The sequence below is a fragment of the Cuculus canorus genome, chromosome 1, assembly GCF_017976375.1.
Source record: "Cuculus canorus isolate bCucCan1 chromosome 1, bCucCan1.pri, whole genome shotgun sequence".
NCBI lineage: Eukaryota > Metazoa > Chordata > Aves > Cuculiformes > Cuculidae > Cuculus > Cuculus canorus.
Genome location: NC_071401.1, coordinates 156,920,502 through 156,944,449, shown reverse-complemented (window position 1 = coordinate 156,944,449; position 23,948 = coordinate 156,920,502). Strand labels below are relative to the sequence as shown.

The following is a 23,948-nucleotide window of genomic DNA, read 5'->3' as shown; positions in this document are numbered from 1 at the left end:
GCAAGGCCCTTCCATTACCTCTATCTGCATAGCTACAGGGTCCATATTCCCTTGCACCATCTATTTTGAGTTCGCAACACACACTCGATACTTCAAGCATATCTCACCATCCTCAACTCTTGCCCCAAAAGTCAGAGTGTGAAGCCTCCTGCTTTGAGCTGGGTGCATATGTAGTGCTCTAAGGATGGATCAGAGTGGGAGGAAGATGCTATTCTGAAATGAATGATAAATATGGATAATAAACTCAACCTAAGTCTTTTCTGGCTGTCTCTAGCGGGTTTCCAATATGGGAGATAGAAATATCATGGGTACATTTTGAACACGGCTGGGAACACTGCCAAAGTCCTACTCAGAGTTCACACATTTGCATCATTTATATCACATCCGACTTGTGCCTTGTATTATTAACTTTGTAGAGTGTTTTGTGATGTAGTTTGTAGTCTAGGCTCTGTTAAATGAAGTTACACATCCTCTCTCTTTTCCTTTTGGTAAAAGAGAGAGTGATGTCTGGGGATACGTGAGGTCTTGCTAAACACAAGAAGGGCAACTATGTCTGCTGATATGGTCAGTGCACTTTTACATTCTCACACAGTGGTTTTGTGATCCATTCCTGGGGCTGAAAGGTGCAAAAAGAAAGGAAATATTTGCCTTCTGGTCAATGGTTCAACTCCTAGACCAGATTGGTAGCAATTGAAGACTTTTTTCTCTGCTGCTGGATGTTCAGGAGCCTCTGTGAATCATACTGATGGGGTCCATCTGACAGGTATCCAATATGGCACTGCAATTACTCAGGCTTCTTCCTCAGTGGTGTTGGAAAAGAGGTTGCAGCCAAAAGGAGACAAACAATCCAGAGTATGGAACTGAATAAATTACATTCCTCTAGAAAAGAGTAAAAGTATATTGACAAAGAAAGAGATAGAGCACTGGTGACAAGTCAGGCTTTTTGATTTCTGCAGGACAGACTACAGTATGTAGCAGGTAAAAATCCATCACCTTCCAGGAACTCATGCAAAAGATGAGAGGCCACAATGACCCAGCATTGTGACTTTATGGTTTTGAAAATCGATAATTTTTCCAACAGCCTGAAAAACTCCAGGTTATACTCCATTATCTACTCCACATGCCGAATTTAGACTCTGTGACAATTACAGCCTCTGAGGCCAGGTGAGCAGCAAGTGACTCAGATGCCTGGTACACACAGACAATGGAGAGAGGTAACCACAAAGCAGAGGAAAGGTGTCTGCAGCACGCTGCCTGAGTGTAGTTGTCTATGTAGAAAAGGAACAAAATGTGCATTTTCAGTGTTTCCTGAACAAGAAAAGAGAGAAGAGTCAACCTCAACCCATATTGCTGCATGTCCAGTGAAGTAAATGTGCTATTTTACTCTAGAGTTCCATTTGATCTTGAATTACTCCTCTGCTTCTTCTCTGGGAAAAGGTCAGTTTAAAGAAGCCTCAGGTATGATGCTAACAATGCGTCCAATAAATGACTCTTAGGAAGTCTGAAATAAGTACAAGGTCCAAATCTGGCATATGCTATCTGAATCCTTTCCCTTCTCCCTCCTGAGCAGTCAGAGTGGGAAATCTCCCAAGAATATTTCTTTGCTGAGGACACTTCCAGGATTCCTCAGACCTAGAAATACTGTGAAAAAGGTTTTCCAACATGCATTTGTGGATCCCAGGCCACAGTGTCCACTGCAGGAAGCCTGACCACAGCACAGATGGAAACTGCAAGCATGCTGGGAGTGAGACCAGAGCTCTTTCATGGAGAATGCAGCAGTCAATTCACACATCTATTACCTACCATACCACAGTGCCCTCCAGTTCAACCAGCTCTGCTACCCAGAGCAGCAAAGTTATCAGAATACTCCAATGCTTTTCAGAGATATCTAGGCAAGTTTATTTAATTTCAGCAAACACTTAACTGATTTTACCTTTAATCAGTGCTTAAGCTAACAAACTAAAACACAACCAGCAATCCTCCCCTTCAAGTCCTGATACAGTGTGGACATACCCTGAAAGCTTGGGAATTTGCATGAGCACCAGGTGAGATAATGTGGGTTCTAGTTCTGGTCTCATTCAGTACCTTTGGCTGCATCATTTCCGCAGCTCTTGCTGTGCACATATTGTGGCAGCGTATGAGTTGTCTACACCCTTTTCTGTTGGCAGCAGTCACTATGAACACTTCAGAAAATGCAGCCTCCAGAGGAGGCACTTTTCAGAAATCTCTCACTCCTCCTTTTTCTCCAACACACATTGGGTGCTTAAACGTCATTGATTCAGACTCCAGACTTCAAATGACATGGTCCTATTAAAAAAAAAAAATCGTAATAACCTCTACTGTCACGGAAGCACTTCTCAAAGCCATAACCCCACTAGATGGTCATCAGCAGGAGCTCCCCCTGCCTATTCCCACCACTCTCCCTCTAGGAGGATCTCCAAGTACAAGACAGAGACTTCCCTCTTGCCCAAGGACAAGGTTTCGAAAGGCAGATGGAGCCCCCACACACCCACACATTAAATTGAAAAGCCAACTTTTATCACTAAGAGAAAAAAAACCAAAAAACGGGAGGAGGGGGACCTCAAATTCTTTGTGAATTATGACTTTTCCATGGCAACAGGCTTGAGAAATAGGAGGGCTGGTGAGGGGGGTGAAGAGAGGGAGAGGGAAGGAAAGGAAGGCAGAGCTCTGAGTTTAGTGAGTAGCACTGGTACATTGCCATGGAAACCTTCTTGCCAAAGACAACTGCCAAAGTCAGTCAGGATTCCAGAAATGGTCTTGGAGGGGGGTCCAGGAGGGGGCTGGAGGACTGGGAGCCATCCCTGTGAACCCCAGCCCAGCTCCTCTCCCCCCTCCCTGCCAGCCATGACAATCTTGGTGACCTTGCCTCTGCCAGACTAAGCCAAATTTGGCTCAGCTGAAGAGTGAGAGGAAATATGGATCAGCAACTGAAACAACTTGGGCAGGTGAGAAGGAGCAAGGCAGAGAGGGATAAGTTTTCTGATAGCCATTGATTTGCTTTCCACCTTTCTGGATCAATTTGGACCACACAGATGTATTTATTTTCACACCCTAGATGGCTGTAGCATCTCCTAATCACTGAAATTGAGATGGAAATGTTACTTTCCTGCAAATGTAGCTCCTGAGGCAAGAACAAGGGCTGTGTCTGACTAAAAGTTGCTGGGTCCGTGTTTGTATAGGGCCATGTCCCTTTCAACTGTGTCTATCCCACTCAGTACAGCAAATGTCCCAACCTATCTCTAAGACATGACAGGTGCCAACATGTTGCAGCCAAGTGAAAAATTAGAAGAGATTGTGCTAATGGAAATAAAGCACGCTGTGAAAATGAGTTAATACTGCCTTCTAACCCTCTTCTGCAACACAGGCAGCTCAGTGAAATGAACCATCAGCCATTCACACCCCTTTGTACGCTGTATTTCATCAGAAGCCTTTTGTTGCCATACGAAGTGGTCAAAGACAGATTTTGGAGAAAGAATTTAAAGAGGGCTGCCAACTTCTGTGAACCCTTGCTAGTATTTATAGTTGTACCCCTAGGATGGTAAGGGATGGATGAGTCGTTTCAGGCTGCAGACGGCTGCAGACGGCAGGAAGGAATTGACTCCTACTCCAACCACACAACTGGCTAAGCAAATTGTGGAGGAAGATTCTCTCCTCCTGAAGCATCTGTTATCATCCATCTGATTGCACAATGAATCAGTAGTATGAGGACAGGCTTCTGTGAGTGTGGAGGAAGAGGGAAAGATTGCAGATCAGATAGTTATAAAGCAAGGATATGCCAGCTTCCTCTTTGTCCCAAGAAAGGACGTGGACCAAATAGAAAGGGCCTGGTTTACTTACTTTTAAGCTATGTGTTTTACTTTTAATGTAACACTGGCATGGTTTTCCAACATATCTTTTGGAGCAGGGGATTCCAAAGTGCTCTGCACTCTGACCATTCATCTCTCTGAATTGTCTGTACTGAAGCAGCCAGCCTGCATTAACAATACTACAGCAGAAGCATTTCTGCTGTGCTCGATGCACAGAGCCTAACCACAGCTCTGCTGGACTACCAAGTGATTCAACTACACTGCTTTGCTAATGACTGAGGCTGGAGCCCAAGCCCAGGCCACAAGACCAATTCTAACATACTCTAGCCATGTTACCTGGGATAAAGGGAATGAGCATGGATGGTTGCAGAATTTCTTCCAATTTTCCTGATGAGGGAAAAGCAGTTGACTGACTCTTCCAAGTTCCATAATGTCCTAGGTGTCTGATACAAAGCTACCATGATGACACCTTCATGAGTTCATCATCATGGAAAACTGTCAATATTGGCACAGGTTCCTACCTGGAGTGCTGCTGGAACCTGAAAATAGTCTATAGAAGAAGAAGAAGGAAATCATAATAATGATCTGTTATGGACTTAAGTAGTAAACTGGTCAATGTGGAAAAGAGTCAAGATTAGTTTTTTCACATGGACTTTGCTTGGGCAGCAACCAGTAAATCAAGTCCAGCTCAGTGCTGATTTCCAGATCTATATTGAGAAGCTCCTGGCAAGCCTGGTCAGTTTCAAACAGGTGATCTCACAAATGATGTTTCTCTTCAGCATGGGCCCATTTAAAAGCTTGAAGTAATGCAATGCGTGCCATCCTGTATGCCAATATGAGAGACAGTATTGGAGAAAATTAGTGGGCCCAGATGAGTTCCAGGTTGGGTCATAGATAGCTATGAGACATGGTCTAAGTCAGAATCTGGATAAGGGTGATCGTAATTCCCTTAGGAGTACTGTGCAACATAGGGCGCACAAGTCAACAGCAGAAAAAACAATTTCTTGTGGCTCAAAGTCTCATTCCAGAGACTTTCTACTTCCAAGATCAGCAGGGGCTCCCAGGCAGCCCACCCCAAGTTATTTACTGGTCAGAGACAGTACCAAATCGGTGTCTGCCCCTGGAAGCTGGACTCCCATGGGCTACTTTGTGTGTGGCACTGAACTTATTTCTTCTCTCTGTATCCCCTGCATCTGCCTTCACAGAACTGGATAGGCTATTAAATATGGACTTGTATCACTTACAAGAGCTTTACTGGCCCATCTGTGAAATTGCTCTGTGTCTCTTGAAGGCGTGCACAAGAGACATTCTCTTCCCCATCTCCTTATCCTCCATTGACGAATAGAGCGTGTCAGCTTGTCAGCTCTCATTGGGCACTGTTTGACATCAGTCCACATCGGGGCAGTAAAAATCTGTTTGCAGTCAGCTCTTCCGATAGCTCCTATGGAAGAGGGGAGGCTGACCCACTCTCAGATAAGCTGCCTCAGCTGGCTACAGAACAGCCACGGATGATAGTGGTGTTAGAAAACAGGTTGAGCCAGGGTGGCAACACTACAGGTTTCTTTAAGATCTGTTGGGAAGGGCAGGAGGAAGGCTGAGAGTTATGATGGGGACCTTATGGCTCTTGGATCCCACGCACAGACATTACCACCAATACCAGTAGCTGGTGACTGAAGAAGAGGAAATTTGCATGGTGGAGGTTGTGCAGGGATGCAGCTCGGTGATGTGGGCCCTAGAATAATGTTCTGAGCATCCCTGGCCTCTCAATTTGCAAATGTCATCTGTCAATCCCAAGCTCAGTCCTTCTGGAGCAGTTCTGACAAGGGTAGCTGAGAAGGGACATCAGAGGCTAGCTAGGCCTGCAGTGCCTCCACAGGTCAATTGCCATGGTACATCAAATAGCCACTCATTCAAAACAGGGTTTCTTGAACCTTCTTTCTTAATGTCTAAAAAAATTACACTGTATGATATCCCTGAAAATCCTTCTCAGAGTCTTTATAAAAAGCCAGAATCAAGGCTATTATGGTTATCACAATGCCTTGGAATGAAAATACTAAATTATTAGGAACATTAAAGTTGCCATCATAACCCTCTCCTCTCCAATACATTTTATTTTGACATAGGTAAAAACGTGTGAGAACAGCTGGATTTCTAGGAAAGAGCTGAGGTGCTATGCCGGGCAGTTCAGAGACTAAGATCACTAAATGAAGCCCACATAGAATGGTTCATAAAGAGAACCATTTTGACAGTGAAAGAAGGAACTATGCTGCCAAAACTCATGTATGGGTCCAGTTTCAGCCTTGAAGTCACACATTCAGCTGGTAAGCCCTTATTTAGCAAATACACACGTAAAGACTTTGACCCCATTTGGCATTGCAGCCTTTGATTGGCAAAACACTTCTACAGATGAGCTCTTCAAATTGTAATTTTGTGCTCTCCTGCAAAGCAAGATTTGTTTAGGTTGTGAAAAGATAAACACTTGATTGGATTTCTGTGCCTAGACAACAAGATTCTAGATACTGTCCACTCCCACCATGCCATGCACTGTGAGACTAGCAAATAAAATCATACTTCAGGATGAAAGTATCACTACGGCAAAGAAGATTGTTAGTTATAGAGAAATTCAGGTTAGAAGGAACCTCTGGAGGTGACCTGGTACAGCCCTCCACTCAAAGGAGGGCCAGCTTAGGTCATTTTTTCACATCCATTTTCTAGTGAAATAACCAATCATCAAACTATGATCATTAACTTACTTGTCACCTATTGTTTCATATAATAGTCACCCATTCTTAAACCCTGCACAAAACACACATGGAGAGGTTTTTAGCCCCACCTTCAGTCGAGTGTGTACAGATGCCATAAGTCTTTCCAGTTACTGTAACAAACAGAATAATAAAAAACAACTAAACCAACAAACCCCCTAAATTGCTCATCAGTCAGGTATAATGGGAAAAGAGTAGAAAGGAGGCTGGACCATGAAAGGAAAGAGTGAAGGGTAAAAAATTTGACTGTAGAAAGAGGTGGATAAAGAGATGGAGTGCTGTGGCAAGGGGAACCTCTGGATCTGTTTAGCAGTAGTGAGAAACATTAAAAACCTCACAAGCAAAGGATTAGTTTTTGCAAGTTTCCTAGCCCAGCACTTCAGAGTCAATACATATGGATGGTTAAGCTAAGTAGCTATGTTTTAGATAGTGAAGGGAGCCTCTTTGCTTTTGCAGTCTCCTTCCCACAGAGCCTCAGTGGGTGCCAGCTGCTCACTGGCGTTCCTGATCACACTGTCTGCTGTCCCACCACTTTAGTCAGGAGCTACCCTACGTGTAAGCAGATGGACCCCTGGCAGAAACATCTCAGGTGCACAACTATAAGGTGAAAGAAAGCTGATGATGACATTAGTGAGGGAGCAGCAGTTCTACTCCTTGCACCAGGCCACACAGTAGAAAACAAAGAGGGATGAAAGTCCCAGAGTGAGCAGTAAGCATATGGCCAGTCTGAGTCATTTAAAGATGAGCCTGTTCTCTACCTCACAGCCCTGCCCTGTGCATCAGTTTCATCATTATCCGTGACAATAGTGACAGAGGATTCCCAACCTGGAACAGACCTGTAAGAGCATCTGCAACTCCCTCTTGTCACTATCCAAATGAACTTCTTCCTCTCTGTAGAATTGATGTATGAGCCTTTATTGCTTCTAACAAGACCTGCGTAATAGCTGGGGCTAGTCCTGTTCAGAAAGCTGGTTAATCCACCCTGGTATATTTTTAAGCTATTTGCCATAACATACCCTTAAAGCAGCTATTTCCATACTTTAATTAGACACTGTGCTTTTAACTCTTATCCTTTCAGCCTTTTACCTTTCACTCATTTTACATTTGCAGTATCTTAACCCCAGGAAATACTATTTGTTCTTGGAATATTGGAGGAGGTATGGGAAAGTCAAGCAAAAAAATCTCAAAGAACTGGGACTAAGATGGAAGAAATATAAGCAAACTCAAAGATAAGAGGGAGGCAGATGAAGGACTGGGAAATACATGTGAAAGACAGTATACCTTGAGAGCACCACATAGAAGGCATCATCATGTGGTGGGGAGGAAATAGGGGAGAGAAAGAATGCATCTCTTGGTGCAAGCTCTGGTCAGTGCCACTTGACAGGGAGACATTTTACCACTGCACACATGGCAGTCCTGGGCTAGGCTTGGCAGAGGTGTATCCTTGCCAATTCCCTTTAATAATAGGGGCCTCTCATCCATGAATTTTCCTGAGTTTCTTCTAGAGTCATCCGTATGGCAGGTGGCTAACTGAAGGTATTTACTATAAACCACAAACTTGGAGAGTTTGCTTTTTTACTCCTGCCTCTCAGTTATCGATGGTGTTGTTGAATAAAATGAGCTGTGGTGAGGTGGGAGAGGGCTGTGAGCCCCCATGCACAATACAGGGTACCCCAGCTCAGGCTGGCTCTTTAGGGGTGTGCAGCATGCCTGAAGAGTCAGCTTGCTATTTCTGATGAGAGCTTCAGGCAACAGTAAGCCCTGCAGCTAAGGGCTCAGCACTCACTTGGGACTAAAAACAGGGCACTTCTTATTAAGGAGGCTGATATAAAGCTCAGAGTGGGGTGGGGGGCGGGGGGGGGGAATGCGCGAAGGAAGGACATGTGATATTCATTCAGTAAAAGAAAACCAAGAGCTAAAGAATGCACAAGGTTAATATCAGCTCCTTCTCCTGCCCTACAGCCTCTTTGTGCTTGGAAGCTCAATCGTCTGGGAGTGTTTTCTTCACACACACACCCCCCCCACAGAAACACACACCACCACCCCCATCAGTCTCAGCCTCCAACAGTTGGAAAGAGGAGCAGATATCCAAACCACAGACTGAAGAGAAGAGACCTGCAGGGAGGAACACTTAACTCAGAGCAGGACTGGTCCTAGTTCAGAAATTATCACCCCCCTCCAGCTCCAGGGCTGGAGGCAGCTTTCCTGATGCCAGCCATCTCCAGTGCCCAAGCAAGCACATGAGCACTCACTGCAAACTGGAGATGAGCTGCAGTTCCAATGGGAAGCATATGCAGAGTGGGATCGCACACATCTTCCCCATATCTACCAGTCTTCATTACTTTCCCTCTAACCTTCCATCTTCCCCACTCTCTCAGTGCTAGATGCTCTCCCAATACAACAACCTCGGTGATTCAAGAGACGGAGGGTAGCAGATGCTCTCTCTCTGATAGTTCAGCAAAGCAATATCACTCACAGTAAGGACCAAAAGGAGAGCCCTCTCCAGGTCAGGACAACTGCTAATCTGCAGCTTCCACCCTGTGTAGCTTTGGGTCTGGTCACTGTCAGTCCTTTGGCTCCAGCATGCATCCTCAGAGCTATAATCCCTGTTTTCCGTCTGGTTTATATCCCAGTTTCCAGACGAACACCATCACGAATTGGTCCTGCTCTGTCTCCTCCTCTCCCAAAGACACAGTGCAGCCTCTTTTCATGGCAGTACATCGCCCAGAATCCAGGATCACTGCTGACCGCATTTGAAAATGAGAATCAATGGAAGAAAAAAGGAAGTCCATTTTAACTTCCAGCGACAGCCAGGGAAAGCTAATGAAGACAAAGCAGCAAGGGTGGCAAAGTAAGACAGATAAACAGACAACGAAGATAGCACAATATTTGTATTTTCTAATTCCAAGATGTAAACTAATTTGTAATTTGTATTTTCTAATTCCAAGATTTCTTGCCCTGCAGCAATTTACAATAGCTGGAAAGTGATCCACAAAGCCCATGAGGGAATTAGGATGCTGTTGTATCCTGGAGGGCTATTGGTCACTGGTAGTCCTATATTCACAGCCCAATCAAAATACTAGCCTCAGTACTTTCTTTACACCATGACTAGAAGGACAGAAGAAATCTTCTCCACCGACCACCTTCTTCCTCACACCTGACTCAGCCACATGCACAACGAACTAATAATTCAGTCATGCATGTTCGCCACAGTCTCACTGCAGCCCACATGCTCACCCACCTCCTGCCAGAATAGGCACCCCCCCATTGCTAGAGTTGGTCAGGCATGTTTCTTCTCCCACTCGCGCAGTCCCACTCAGCTCTATCCACACCCTGACTCTGTCTGCCTTTAACAATTACCTCCAGCTCTGGGAAGAAGCACTGCAGATTTGTATCCCGGCCTTCCCTCTAACTGCTCGTTTGTTGCATCACAGAACATGCCCAGGGGTAGAATGAAATTTCCCCCTTTGCATATCCTCACTTATTTACACTTGCCGCCCATGCTGGTGGCCTAAGGGATGGGAAGGAGGCAGAAGTATATTAACAAGCTCTTTAACATGATACCTCTTAGAAATAGAATAGCTCCTGCTATCTGCATCACTATCTTTCACTTCAGCAAATATCAGACAACGGACCCACTCAGGACTCCGGCCCTGGCTATTTTTCTGTACCCACAGGATGCTATACAGCACATCAGAAATTTGGGCTCAGCTGCTGACCCATCATTTCTAAAAGCTACTGCTTACACACAAGGCTCAAGTTTTACAAGTTGTAAGGCAGAAGTAGCTTCAGACACCCTTCAGAGCTCAAGAGAAGGTGACGATCTTGTGGAGACAGTGCCCTTTACAGTTGACATCCATTTGTTGACAGCATTATTCACAGGCCTCCTGATGACACGCCCTCTGCTCTCTCCACTGCCTTCTTTAAGTCAGTCACCAAGACCTTCCTTTCCCTCCAAAGATCCCAATAGTTAAACCCAACAGTTAAAGCACAGAGACTTCAAGTGTGACCCTTGAGGTCACGTAAGTACCAACTGGGATTTCTTCCCTAATGCAAGTATTTTGTCTGCATAAATAATACCATTCAGTGGGACCAAATCGATCATTTATTCCTCAAGCTCTTCCATCCTCCTCCACTGGTATGTAGCCTAGGCTACTCAGGAATATGAGCAAAAAAAACCCATTCCAACTTTCTTTCCCTGGATGCTGGTTCATGACTGTCATGCTGGGGAACCAGAACCACATTCTTTCTCACGCCAGCTCACTGAGTTCCCCTCTCCATTGATAAAGCCATAGAGCCAGATTTTATCTCAGTTATGCAAGTATACCAATGTGACTCCACTTGGTGTTCCTCTGCTGCCCAGTTCTTCTGTAACATTCAGTCTTCCTCGTTTTGGACACTATGGTATTGCAGATTCATACCACGATAATTAAGGGTAGAGACTAAGTCTGTCTCCACTAAGACAGGTTTACTGTAAAAGTGCACAGGGAATTGTACTCCAAAGGACAAATAGATTCTGTGTCCCTAACGGATCCCACCTGAAACAGAAACTGTGCTTCCAATTCATCTGGTTGCTATAGTTAAACATCCATTCCACACCATTCCACACATCTTAATTAATCTGCTGATTGTTCCTATACTCTTCCACAGTAGGATACCGTCTCCTAGAAAACATTAGTTTATTAACCTCAGTCACTCCTCTCAAAGTAGTCCCAGAACAGAACATTGCCTAGCCACTAAATGCCAAACTATTCATAATGTTCTGATTTACGAAGAGGCATTGCAAAATCTCTCAGAAGCCTTTGAGTGGAGGAATAACACCAGCCTCTTTCAGAAGCATCATTATAACCAGACAAACCTCTCAATCCTTTTAGCGAAGTGCCTGAAGGTTGTCTTTCCAGAGAGAGGAAAAAGAAGTAAATACAGCATGCTGAAATTGAACGCACGCAGTGCCACAGGCACCAGCCCTCCTGCTCATCATTTGAGATGCAGATACTTTTTCCTTTTTTCTCTTTTTTTCACTCTATACTCCATACATTTCAGGGTCATGTGAAGAGGCATGATATTAGCCTGGGAGATTTTTATTTATCCCTGAGAAAGATATAAAGCGGGCAGCAGCTAGGGAAGTTCCCTTTACTATCTGCTGAATGCCATGCAGGAAGGATCAGTTACCTGACAGAAGAAGGCAGTTCATAATTCATCACAGGATCTATCTGAGAAGGACTGCTCAGAAGAGAGAGATAATATCAGCTCTGAACCTGATTGAGATACCTTTTTCATTTCACAAGTCGCACCACATTGCCATTAGGGGGTATGAATATTTAGTCAACACTAGTGGTGAGGTTCAGGGCTGTGCCACCCATTCCGAAATCCCTTCTCAGAGCAGAGAATACCTGTCCCAGAGTCCACAGAAGCGATGCTTTCCACTGGGCTTTCTCGAAGGAGAGGCCAAGTAAGGATGCATCAACTGTCAGAAGATGCTTGGGTGTTGAAACATATTGCCAAATTTCTCTCAGCATCCTGACCCTAAACTTGTCCACTCTTGCAGTCTGCCATACTCTGTAGCACACAGCCAAGCCCTTAGCTGGATCCTGTAACCTCACTGTTCCACAGGGCTCTTAGAAACTGTACAAAACGAGAGAAAAAACAGTAACTGGCATTTTCCTCTCATCAAGGTTTCACATATGATGATTCAAGAGCTGTATGAGTTAACGCACTTGGGTGAAGGCAGGACTGCAAAACAGAGGCCTGGAACTGAACACCCATGGCTGAAGCAAGGAGGGAGGGAGAGAAGGAGGAGAAGAAGAAAGACAGCTTGGAAAGGATTGGATTTTTTCCACTCTTTCACTTGCTTGTTCTAACTGCTTGGCTGGTTGGTTTTAGTTCCATGCTGGGGATTGGCACTGATATTCTTTCATTGCGTGGCATGCATTTTTAAATGAGTATTAAAGGTGCTGAAAGCCTGGGGCAGGCACTTTTTTTTTAAAAGAAACCTTGTTTTTAAATCAAACTGAAATAAAACAAGTCATTTCTCTGCTTGCTGACTGACCCTGAGGTTTAAGCCCCTACAAGGACATGTTCAGCCAGTGAACAGACCTCTGACCTCCTAAAAGTGTTCCAGGAAGCCCAAAGACAGAAATGAGATCTGCATTGCTGAGGCTGCCTCTTCAGGCTGCCCTCTGCTTTATGCTATAAAGCCTTCCTTACAGATTTCTCTAGCTATGCCGATTTTTATCTTTCAGATTGACATTTTCCATATCAGATATTTATGGCAGGTTTGATATTTGAGGAAAATGGAAGGAAAAGTGATCTGTTCACTTCCAAAAACAGGCTAGAGGAAGGAAGCTATTTTACAATCGTTAAGAAAAAAAAAGTGACCTTTCTAAAAAGCTCCAGAAAGTTTTCTACTTTCAAGGGACTTGAATTTTTATGAGAGGGGTAAGAAAAGGGTCATTTCAAGTCACATGCTGATTTTTGCCATATTTGTGAAAACCTAGACAGGTCATAAGCCTTTGGAAAAACTGCAATTTACACTTGTTCAACAGAGACTTAATAGAGTTGTTTAGAAAACAACGCACACCTTTCTAAAATCCTCTCCTTGCTGAGCCCTCTGTAGCCTAAGGGACTTTTTCTACACATGAGATCAAGGAAGGTCTACGTCTGGACTGGGGAAGAAACAGAAGGAGGACTGCACCTCTTGGGTTTGCAAATTCCCTAATCCTGCCTGCTCCCTGCACAGAGGAATCACTGGAAAAGAAGGCTGGCTAATTCCAAAGTAATAGGAAAGAGCCAGGAAGGTGATCAGGATGTATTGACTTGGGACACTGGGAGCAGAAATGCTACATAGGAGAAGAAAAATGGGAGGTGTGATACCTGGACTATCTGGGCAAAGAGACTGGGACTTGTTGGGGTTGAGGGGAGGGGAAGATAGATGGTACAAGGACCTAGAATGTGAGATAAATGGAAATGGATGAAAACAAGGGGCACAGAGTCCAGAAGTGGGAGCTTATTTTTCTAGATCAAGGGTCCGAAGTTTAGATGAGATATCTGTGAGGCAGACCCTAGCTTTGCTAGGTAAGAACTGGATTGGGACAAGGATGCAGGAGGGCAGAAGTGATAAGGAAAGCTGAAGGAGACAAGATAGTAGAGGTCAGCAGTGGAAGAGAAAAGCTGAAAATATCATGACTACTAAAATATACACTTTGGCAAAATCTAGGCTTATTCATTACATAAAGTCAAGCACTGTAAAATGGGGAAACGTCAGCGTTACAGTTGTTGAAGAAACTTGAATGCAGCCCATTTTGCATAACCACCACAAATGAGTCCTAAATGACATAATTAATCACAATTTTTCTTGCAGGACCCCTGTCTCACTCAATGAACCAGCTGGATTGAACTGTGAATCAAACTTAGCTGCTTAGAAAGTGGGGAGTAATGGAGGAACAGGTAAAGACTAACTAGGATAAATATAACGAGGTAAAGATAATAATATGACTAAGCCAACTGAAAGCTGTACTGCAAAACTGGATTCACCCCTACCTCTGCACATCGTGATGCCGAGAGAGAAAAGATTTCAATTGGAAGGGACCTACAATGATCATCTAGTCCAACTGCCTGACCAGTTCAGGACTGACCAAAAGTTAAAGCATGTTGTTAAGGGCATTGTCCAAATGCCTCTTAAACACCTACAGGCTTGAGGCACCAATCATCTCTCTAGGAATCCTGTTAAGTGTCTGACCATCCTCTCTGTGGAGAACTGCTTCCTACCGTCCAGTCTATACCTCCCATGGTGCAGCTTTGAACCATTCCCACATGTCCTAACACTAGATACCAGGGAGATCAGTAAAATCTCTTAAACTAGATTCTTTGCAAGCAGTCACTAAACCTGTGCACCTCATTTTCTGGATGTGTGACAAAATCTGGACAAACCCTCTGGCTCTTTTTTTTTGGTCTGGTGGTGATTCCAAACAAAAATAAGTACTGTATTAAGGGCCCAGTTCTGGCAAATCAGGAAGTAGAAAGTTTTGACTTCATTGAAATAAAACATATAGTTCAGCCTGCCTTCTTCTGAATCTGAACATTTTCAAACATTTTTTTTCAACTAAAAGGAAGACACATATTGAAATTAAAACTCATATGAATAAGAAATTGTGTTTCATCTAAAACATATTGAAAGAAATAATTCAAATTAAAATTAAAAAAGGGGAAGGAGTTTGGAGACTGTTGTTTTTCTCCAGGGTTCAAGATGATTTCTGAAAAACAAATAATTAAACAGGGTACAAACAAGCACCCCAAATAACTTGCATGTCACAAAACCTCAATTTCTTCATTAATAAAAAAACAATGAAAAATAGCGTTTGGTCCTAGTTAAGACTTGGCAGGAGGTAAGTTGAGAAATGGCTGGGTTGAAGTCAAAAAGAAATTTGCTTTGAACACAGAAAGCTTTCTGTAATTATAAGTACTTTGAATAGCCAGTTTCTAGGTGTTTCAGATGGGCCATGAAAAATTAATAGACATTTTTGGCCTTAATCTTGCTGAACTTCAGTTCTCCGCCTATACAATGGTTTTACATAAAGCAGCTTCTGTCCTCTCATATCACTGGAGTAGGGTGAAAATCCATGAGCTTCATGATGTACTGAGATACTGCGCTAACGTGTGCCACAGATAACACCTTGAGATAAAGAATCCTCTTTTCTCAGCAGCCTGTGAAAGCAGGCACAATATAAAGCTTAAGGCTACACATTAAACAAGGCAACGAAAACAAAATACTGAATCACTTCTCAGCCAGGAAAAGTTACCCACCCTGCATATAGAAGCAGGCAGGGGTCCTGTCTTGAAAGATAGTATGCGGTCTTGAAACTATTGCTGTATAATGCATAGACACAAGAATGCCAAATTAAGATTGCAGCCTTAATTCTGGCATTTTCTTCTGTTTGAAGTGCTTGCCTTTGCAACCATTATAATATTCATCTGACACAGTTGTGTGTACGTAATATATGAAAGTCTCTTGGCTCAGGGGCCTTGGACTTCACAGAACATTGCAGCAGTCCCCCCTGAGTTTTCCTCCCCAGTTATTTTGCTTCCAGCTCATACCCATTTTGCAGCACTGTATCAGAGCCTGTCTTTTCTTGTCTCCTTCCTTTACCACATGCCCTTCCTCAGACCTGCTTTCTCACCTCCAGCCACGCACCCAGCCAGCTCCCCTGTGCTGACTTTCATTACCGCATTGTTAATTATTTGCTTGGGCAATCATGATCATAGAACTCCAAGCACAGACTTGCTACGTTAGATATAAAGCAGCAAAAAGAATAGTTAGAGGTTTCCTAATGTCAGGGCAGAATTGCAATAGTGGTGGCTTTCTACATCCTTCTCCCGTCTGGTCCATGCTGCAGAGGTACCTGCCTCTATCACTTACTCCTTTGCAACATTCCACCCAGCAATTTTAATGGTGGGAGGCAGAAAAATAAATCCTTGACTCATCCCACATGTCTCTAATTGCAGTTCTCATGCTCATTCTAGCCCCAGATTCCCTAACATTTTCACTGCTATATAGCTTCTCTAGTCTCACAGTCTTTATCTGTATCTCTTCACCTGAACAGAAGCTGAACCATTCCCTACTTCTCACTTGACAAAGACAAAAATTCTGCAAACTTCTGCTGAGGTAAAAACTCCTGCAGAGATCTTCTGGTGTGGTTTTGTTCATGGTGCAAAACGTGCCCAAAGCCTTATGTAAAGGCCATTCAGGCAACACATTTGCATCAAATGAAAGATGCAAAGAAACCATATTAGGGTGGGAACAGAGGCTGATGTTTAAAAAAAATCTACACAGAAGTAAAAATGATTTGGAAATTGTTAAAAAAGAACTACTTAAAACAAAAAATAGGCACATAGAGCTTTTTTAATTCTAAACTTCTTCTTTTCTAATAATATGTTTCAGAAATTGAAAATACCTTAACAATAGAAAAAGACCAACACAGTTCAAAACACGGACTTCCCTCTGGCATCACGACACCAGTCAGTGCAAGATTCTTCTTTTGCTGACATCCATTGTCCTGTCCTGTTGTAAATTACTGTCCTCCTCCTATTTCTTATTCCCTTTCTCCCTTCCTCCCTCTCTCCTGGCTCTCTCCTCTGGCTCTCCCTGGTGAAGAGTGAGCCTCAAGAAGCATTCCTGGGCTAGAAATTAACATATTAATGAAGAAAGAGCCTTGAAGAAGGGTTGAGAGATGGGGAGAAAACAGAGACACAAAGCAGGCAGAACGAAATAGCAAAGGGAAGATATAATGAAGGGACACAGAGCCAAAGCACAAAGGGATAAAAAAATGCCTTTCTCAGGAACTTGTGCTACTTCAAACACTTCTACAGGAAGAAAAGATGAAAGAGAGGAAAGAAAGGGGCTGAGGAAAATGGGGTTGTTCTTCTGTTTTAAACCAAGATTTACTATTTCTATAGAAAAGAATCACCTATTGAGGGAAGGATGAGAAAGCTGGAGGATGGGAGCAAGGCAAGGACACAGAGACACACAAAAAGGACATGACTGTAAAAAGAGCAGTGGGTTCATCCCTGGCTGTTCACAAATCACCATGAGAATGGAGGCACAGATATGTCAGTGCAAATCTTAGGACTTGGTCTACGGGTTATTGCCTCCCCCGCAGCCCTCTTATTCTCCCCTTCCACAATGTACTTCCGCAAGCCTGCCCCAAAATTATGTTGAAAAAGGAGAAAATGTCAATTATCAAAGACTACTGTTGATCTGGCAAGTGCACAGGAGTTCCACTCCCAGACCCTATCAGTGCTTTCTCAGGCAAAGAGTGGGAAACCCATTAGGATCAGCGAGTTGGGGAGGAAGCCAAAAAATTATTAGTTCAAACATCCAAACACTTGCTCAATCATCTGTTCCTCTACTTGACTACCCATCATTTATGTCTTTGGTTAGATGCACTGCAGATGAACATATTCTGAGCACTGCAGAAGAGTATCTTCTAAATTCGCTCTTGCACCCACTGGCCAGAACAAAGCCACCACTCCCATGCTTGCTAACAAGACAAGAGGGCAAAACAAGGATTCCTGGTCAGAACAAGGAACATAAAAAAACAGCATCTTTATTGGTGAAATACACAGCAGACATTGCAAAACCAAGAGACACGTGGACTTCACAAGGAAAACAAGCTTTCTTCATAGGTCTACATCAGTTAAGGTGTGAGCTGTTACCAGAGGGCCAGTCCTGTAAAACAAACAGACTTCCCTCAGTTAATCACCATCCTTCACAGTCCCACCAGTACGTGAATCACCATCCTTCACAGTCCCACCAGTACGTGCTACCACAGAAGAACTTGTTCCACAGCTTCTTGGTGATATTAAATGAATTCCTTGGCACCTCACCAGAGAACTGAGAGCACCCTCAACAACCTGAGTGCTGAGGGCTCATGGTCTCCCACAGCACCTTCCTGGAGGCACAACAATTAAGTAAATAGCCACAGGCACAACATTTGTCTCCTTGACCAGCCCCACACCTTTTTTCTGTAGTAATGAGGAGGACCTTTTCTCACTTAGCCATCTCCAAATGAGGCCCCCAGGTGCTACCACTCAGCTTTCTTTTCCGAGGCTTAAGAAAACTTCCAACATGAGCCTCCATCACAAATGTGAAAATTTATATAGCTGCTTTCCCTTGACCTTTCAGGCAACAACAGAAGGCTGAGACCATCCACACAGCTCTCCAGCTTTTGGCACTGCTGTTCTGACCTGTGGCAACTGAAAAGGTAAGCTATGAACAACACAGAGGAATAAAGGTCAGTGCCACCCACAGCCCTTCCACTTGGAGAACCAGCTGTGTGCTGAGCTCAGCAGTAGCTTGCATGCCCTTCACAGTGAGTGCTGCAAAACCAAGACCAGTGATGCTTTTTATTCCCCCATTGCTCCTCTTGCACTACATCCGCACGCTCCTATGCTGCCTTTCTGTCAGTGCCCTTCTCCCTGGACCTGCTTCCATGCTGCCAACTGATGCCTGCAATGAAGGTTTCAGAGCTGCTGCAGCTGAGCACCAAGAGGTAGGATCCCTTCCCCCGGCTTTGTGAAGATCCAGAAGTCAGGGACAGAAAGGGAGACAACCAGCAACAGCACAAACCAATCCCCCATGGAAAGTGGTAGATGTCTCATCTGTACAGCTCTCCACTCTGCTTGTGGCTAATCCTACCCCTGAATGACTACGTACCCTCCTGCACTGCCTTACATTATATTTCCGGTGCCACCCACTGTTGGAAGTGACATGCTCTTCTTATTTGGCTCCCTCACTCTGCCAAACTTTCTTGCTAAGCGATTTCATGGAATTATAATAAACTATCCCAAATCAATTTCACAGCATTGTGAAGCTTTTGCCTTCATCAATTCAAACTTGAGCTTTCCATGAAAAATTGCTTGGAGAAAAAAAATTAAAATCAGTAAATTAAGTAAACTTCACACTCTAGCCAGTCAAACTGGGGCCTTTTCCAGAACTAGCATATTTCCACAGCCACCAGAGAAACTGTGACTTGGCACCATCTGCCAGGTGCTTGTTTCATCTGACCAGCAGCCTCACATTGGCAAAAATCAAGACCTTCTCCTCTTCAAAGCTACATTAAAAAAAAAAAAACATCTGAAAGCAGAGTTCCTCCAGTATCTCAACTACATGACTGCAAAGAAAGAGGAGGGAAAGAAAACCGAGACAAGGACAGCAAAACATGCAGAACCCTGAAAGATCAGTCCTGTGGCACCTTCTGGATCTGGGCAAATCGAATGCTGGGAAGTCCAGCATCCCATGCTCTCGCCTCGAACAGCTATTTGGCACAAATACCTATTAGGCATGCCAAAGAGCTGTTGCTAGATGTTCAGATTTATTCAGAGACTGTAAGCATCTGTACTTTGCACCTCAAAATTTTTACAGTCCCTTGGTGATGCTGGAGAGCATTTGGTCATAGCTTAAGTACCAGCTCTTCTAAACTCTCACCATGCCACACATCTCTCAGATGCAGAAAGGCAGCATCAGCATCTTTGAGAAGAGGGTGGAAAGCATTTCTTGCAGCAGTCTGTCTTTGAGGTACCTCATGTCACTCTCAGGGCTTAATTTGCCAGTGATTCATTATTTTAAAAGGGAAGAAAGCAATGAAAAACAACCTTTTGAGTGGACCATCTTTTATTTTTGGTGTCTATTACCTATATGCCTGCATCTTCTCAGAGCTCCATTGTAGTCAGCCTCTTTGCTCCCCATCCAGTTCTGGTTATCTTTTGTCTATAGCTGAAGGTACACAGCAGTCCCTTGCACATCTTTTTCTGCCCAGGGCTGAGTTTTCAGGGGAAATAAACAGATAATCAGTGTAAAATCTAGGTATATCTGTCCAAAACATGTAATGACCTTGTGATGAAGGGGGTCTCTGAAAGCAGATATCATCTGCTGGCAAAGTCTGCATGCTGGAAAAGCTGCCAACCTCCTTCCTGAAACCACTTCTGGAATTGCTGGCTGCCTGCTTCACACAGGCACACAAGAGGCATGTGTGGCACTGCCGCTAATCTCTTGCACTTATTAAACAGCCCCAACGTCTTGGCAAAATTCCACCTCTAGCGATTTCATTCTGCCAGCTGAAATTCCTCATGCAGCTTTGAAGTGTGGTATTCATCTCATCTTCGTACTACGTGCTGTTAACCAGTTGCTCTATTTCACCCCAGAGATGGCTGAATTTTAGCGGTGAATTAAGCCATCCTTTTCTACTTTGTAAAGTGCTTTGGAACTGCAGATAAAAGATACTACAGTCTGTCATAAATAAATGTAAGATGCTGACACTGCTACTGTAGGTAGCCATCTTGCTGAAAAATGATTTCATTTGTGACACTAATAACACAGGGAAGAACACTGAGCAAGACACTGAAAACTCATTTCCATCTTGCTTTAATACAGCTTCAAAAAACAGAAAAAATGTCAGCATCAAGTCAGCATTTGTGCGGTTTTAACCACTGACAGACCACAGAAATTCACAGGTTTTCAGTTCTGTGTGGCAGCTCTCTCCCACCCTAACCAACACCATCAGTGGGTGAACTCTTCATCCGATTACTTGCCATGTCACTGAATCCCTAACAAAGACCAACCCTAAGTTCACAAAATCTGTTTTTCAAGCATTTTTCATGGTGCGTTACTGCAGAAGAGAGCTCTAATCACCATACAATCTTTACTCAATCAAGACAGGTGTGGAGACCTCTTCCGTGTGATATAGCAAGCTCAGAAATCTCACCACAGGAGTGGAAAAGAGTTTTCTTTGAAGGAAGACGGCTGGCAGCATTCAGTCTGATTGATCATTTCAAGGGCACTATGGTTAGTTTTTAATATTCATCTTATATTAAGGTGCTTGCAGGCTTCAGTAGGGACGATTTTATTACTTAAATCAGGAGAGAATACGCTGAGGGAATGATAGAGCAGGTAGTGGACTAGACAAGCTGACAGGTCTCCGCCACTTCTCTTTTCTTTGTCAGTATTTCACTCACATTTAAGCACTTTAAATACCACAATTCTAGATTATCTTTCATTCAAATGCTTCAAGAAATATAGTGCAAAGTGAACATACAATAGGAGAAAAAAACAACACTAAGGTAACACACATCACCTTCAAATGTTCATATTGAATTCAAAATCAAATTTTCTAACCCTGACAAAGCAGGAATCCCTTGGCTAGCACTGCAAACTGATTTTTGAAGTCTGAAATGAAGCTAGCTTTGAGTTATCTGTCCACACCAACAGAAAACCCACTGCTGGATAATTATTTGAAAGCTGAACAAATGCATTCATTTCACACTCTCATAACTCAAAATTGGATGAACAGGTATTTTGTGCTCAGATTTTTCCAAGATGTTCACCTTTCAACTGAGAATGCAAATAAAATTTGCAACATGAAACAAACCTTCTTTAAAAGCTAAAGCTACTTAAAAATAGCCCAGTGAAGAGTTCTGTGAACTGTGGATTCTGAGAACTGTGTTCTGTGGATTCTGCACAGGTAACAGGTGTTCGGAGCCACATTTTGCTTTGGTCCTTTCAAGATAAGTATTCAGCTGCCCCACAGATATGCAGATCCACGTTCCCAAAATTTCGATTCAAAACCTGAGTACATGCTTAAAGCGATGACTTTGAGAGGAATTTCATCATGAGCATCGATTCAGCAAAGCACTTAACCATGAGCTTAGCTTGAGATGTGCACAATGATTTCTTAGAAAAGCATATACAGCAAAAACCACTGACGGCAAGGTGCTCTGGAGAGGAACAGACCAGCTGTTTGACAGGGCTAAGCCCACACAAAGGTGTAGCACAGAAAGGAGAAAAGTATATTCCATCAAAAGTGAAACCATAGGAATGCTGCTAAGACTGCAGAATGTAACAACAAAAAAAAATCTTTTCCCAGACTTGCCAGGGTTAATGCCTGGACTCCCTGCCAAGAAAGGCCATCTGACTTTTTTTTTTCCCTCTTATTCATGAATTTCTGTCAACGGTGAACGCTGCTGCAGGCCCCCCCCACACCCCTGGGAGGGAGCCACTAGGCGGCGAGCTGGGCTGATGTCTTGTCAAACAGCATCGTGAACCCGAATTGCATCAAAGAGAAGAGAAATCTGCTCCACAGTTGCACAGGGATCCATAGCAACGCGGCAGTTCCTATTTTTAAGAACTTGAAAGATAGTAAGAACATTAAGTCTAGGGAAAAAAAAAAAAAACCACCAGAAACCAACACGTTTCTAATAAAAAAATCCCTGCACGTGTTCCTTACAGGCTCTAGGGATGAAACCACATAAGACTAACCATCACGCAGGTGTACAAGTCAGAAAATCTCCACAGCCTCAAAAAGCCAGTTCCCTCTGCTGATCTACTAAAGCAGGTTTTTAAATTCCCTGAGGCACTTTAAAATCTAGAGGACCCCAAATGCATTTTGTGATCGGGCTAAGATGCCACTGTAGCTGATGCTAAACCATAGCAAGAGCTATGTTTTTGGTTTCACACTTCAGCTTCTTTCAGCTCCAACACAGAGGAAGGGTTTTGATTTGCTTTTCATGAAAAGTGGAGAGAGCCTGAATGTACAAGTTAAAACATATTGTCACCAGCAAGGGAAGTTGCCACAGTATTAGCACTAATTGGACTTGGCTGCCGAGCAGGAGATGTCTCAGAGGGCTGGAAGCAGTACATGGACATTTTCCCATCTGGAAACTGATGGTGCATACCAAAATTCATTCCCAGCTGGTGGATTTTGGAGGCCTTTATGAAAGGATCTGTCCTCTAATCAAAAGATAACCCTTGCCAAAAACCCATCACTTCACTCGAACCTTCCTATCCTATTTTAATTGCAAAGAGTATGAAAAATCCAGCTGTCCACATAGAACAAGTGCCTCCTCTCCCCCTCCACCACCAAAACCCTGCTCTGAAGGACCTGTGGCACCTGCTGAGGAACAAACATTTTTGCTATCCCGTCATCATTTACTCCCTTTGAGAAGCGAGAGGTCTGCAGCATTCTACCAATGCGCTGAGCTGGTTTGATGTTAGACCTTCCCATGCAAGACAGCTATGCCTCCCACTGCCCAGGCAGCACTGCTTAAGGGCTGGGCGAAGCAAGGAGGACAGCCAGGCATAGACCATGCCCTTCTGCATTGAAACCCTTAACCATCCACTCGTATGGGGACGGGTTGGGTCAAGAGCACATTACAAAGTTGCCCTCAGCATCCCCCTTCAGGGGACAGAATAAAAGAACTGAGGTAGTCAACACTGATGTCTATATGTGGTGGAATATGGATAAATGCACCCCTCGCCCACTGCTCACCGCCCGGACAGGTGGTATGACTAACTGGTAGCTGCAGAGTTACAAACCCAGCACCTTTCACCAGCACTGAACAGCCACAACAGGGAGAAATGCACATAGGACAAATGAACAAATGCAACAGGAGATGTAAGGCAAGGAGGTAGAAAAAAAAAAGAAAGTGATGGCAGTATGCAAGCAGCAAAGAGAGAGGTGATGTTTAACGGCTACACGCGAAGGCAGAGATCCTGATGGAGGCAGGAAGCGCAGGCCAGCCCTGTCCTCCAGCTGCTTCTGGAGAAGTGACAGGAACAAGCAGATTTCAGCAGCAGGGATCTCTAATCCTCAGCAGCGCTCCTGCCACGTGCTGCCAGCTAGCACCAGCCTGATGGCAGCTGGACACAGCAACCAGTGGGAACATAACGAGCTGCTAACAACGCACCAGCTTAAAGGCTCCAAAAGGTCAAAAGTTACATAGCTCCCTCACCCTCAAAGTTTCTGAAAAGGGCAATTTCTGCATGCCATTTATGCCTTCCATCCTCTCCTCCATGGAGTTAAGAAGCAAG

General features: G+C 43.9%; 1 protein-coding gene across 2 annotated transcripts in view; it reads right to left on the bottom strand.

The window, feature by feature from the left end:
- GRIN2B (glutamate ionotropic receptor NMDA type subunit 2B) overlaps positions 1-23,948 on the bottom strand; it is a 215,385-nt gene that overhangs the window by 91,570 nt on the left and 99,867 nt on the right. The window lies entirely within an intron of this gene.